Source organism: Chrysochloris asiatica, unplaced genomic scaffold (assembly GCF_000296735.1).
Source record: "Chrysochloris asiatica unplaced genomic scaffold, ChrAsi1.0 scaffold00292, whole genome shotgun sequence".
Lineage (NCBI taxonomy): Eukaryota > Metazoa > Chordata > Mammalia > Afrosoricida > Chrysochloridae > Chrysochloris > Chrysochloris asiatica.
In genome coordinates, this window is record NW_006408810.1 from 348,780 (window position 1) to 351,161 (window position 2,382).

Below are 2,382 nucleotides of genomic sequence, written 5' to 3' on the forward strand. Positions count from 1 at the left end.
ACTTATCAACAACAACAACAAAGCAGCATTCAATATTTTTCCCATATTGTTGTTAAGTGCCATCTAGTTTGTTTCGATTCATGGCCACCCAACTGTAAGTCAAGACTAATTTTTTCTTCAGTTCCCTCACCTTGACAAATGCTGAGTGCATTCTTGTTGCTTTTCTAACACTAGTTTTCTACTGTTATTCATAAGATTTTCAGTGACTAATTATTCCGTATCTCTTCCTTCATAGTCAGGCTTCATCTGGAATCTCAGTTGAAACCTGTCCATGGGTGACCCTGAAATTACAAGTCCAGTGCTTATCCTCTAGCGCTATACCAGGGTGATTTCTTTGTTTATCATGATATTATTCATTTGCTCTACTTATGAGGATATTTATTTACTTTATATTGAGGTATAGCCCATAGTGAAAGATGTACTTTAAAAAAAAAAAATATTCTTCATCAGCAAGTGCTTCATGTCCTCTTGGATTCAAGCTAGCAATGTGGTATCACCTTCATATCATATATTTTTAATGACAGTTTGTCCAATCCTGATGTCATGTTTTCATCATGTAGTCCAACTTTTTTGATTATTTGCTCAGCATACAGGCTGAATACATATAATTAAAGGATACTAAAGCACAACTTGTCTGATTTTAATTTTAAACCACTCAGCATACCGATTCTTCATACTTAAGCTATTCCATTTCTCAACAAATCAAGACATGAATAAGGAATACCATAGACGAATTGATGCAATTGAGTTATGGCATTGGAGGAGAATGTTGAATGTACCACAGACTGCCAGAAGAGCAAACAAATCTGTCTTGGAAGAAGTACAGTCGGATTGCTCTTTGGACACCAGGATGGCCAAACCTTTTCTCTAATTCTTAGGACATATTATCAGAAGGACCTAATCCCTGGAGAATAATATTGTGCTTGTAAAGTGGAGGGTCAACCTAAAAGAGGAAGACCCCCCAATGAGATGAATTGGTATAGTGTCCACAGCAATGGACTCAAGAGTAGCAACAATTGTGAGATTAGCACAGTACAGGGTAATGTTTCATTCTGTTGTGCATAAGGTTGCTGTGAGTCAGGACCAACTCAAAGGCACCTAACAACAACAATAATACATAGATCCCACCAAGCAATAAAACATCTTGGTGGATTCCTTAGCATTATTAAAACTTATAGCTTAAATGACAGGATAAACAAGTAGGGAAAGAACTATTAAAAAATTAAGTATAGTTATTAAAATATTCCTTCTTAAAAATATAAATTTCAAATCACAAATATTCTTATAAGCATAGTCTAGCTTTCTTGTTCATAGTCATAAAATCAAAATGAGATACTGTATTGTTTGTATGGATTGGATTCAGTCACTCAGAAAGTTATGTTGAAATCCTAACCCCCTCCCTACACAGTGCCTTTAAATATGATCTTATTTAAAAATGAGAGTTCTATTTTACTATGTTAATGAGTTTGTGAAAAAATAAGGTAGGTCCTAAATGTATCCCTTCTAAGTGGTTTCTTATAAAAGAACTGTATAGACACAAAATAGACTGCATACAGAGGAATGAGAGCATGTGTGGAAACAGTTTACAAGTCGACGAATGCCAAGAAACACCAGTGTTTACAGACAAGGGAGGATCCTCCATTGGGGTTTATACCCTGATTTGGACTTTTCGCTTCCAAACCTGTGAAATAACAATTTCCGTTCTTTAAAACCACCTAATTTGGGGTATTCTGCTATAGTAGTCCAATAAAACAAAGATATTTTCTTACCCAATTGTTACCATACAAAACTAAGAAAACAGTGATGACAAAGAGAATGAAAAGTAGGAGAGGAAGGAGAATGAGAGAAGAGAATTAGAAGCATCAGCCATAAAGCAACTTTTATTAAAACCAATCACCACTGTGTTAATACACACTGTTTGTTACACCACATATGTCAGAGTAGAATTCTGTTCCATATAGTCTTTAATGACCAATAGTTTGGAATTAGAGCCCCAGGTCTTTTTTAGGGGTGCTTCTGGGTGAAATTGAACTTTCAATTTTTGTATCAGCAACCAAACATGTTAACTTTTGCACCACCAGGAACTCCATAATCAACTTCAGACACTGGAAAATTGGCCTGAGCAATTTTGTTCTTTATTCAGCAGAGACATTGTGATTATCATTATTCACCAGCAGGGCAGGTGAGGACCAACACACAGTTAAGCTGAGGTGCAAGATCATCTGTTTGCCAGAAGACAAAGCATTTAAAATTAGTTCAATGATTATTTCTGAGCCCTGTTAAAAAAATAAAAAATTGTATCAGATGTGGTGTCTTGAATTTATTTGATATGATTTTTCTATCCAATATCTTCATTCCCTCCAAATTATTAGTTGGAACTAC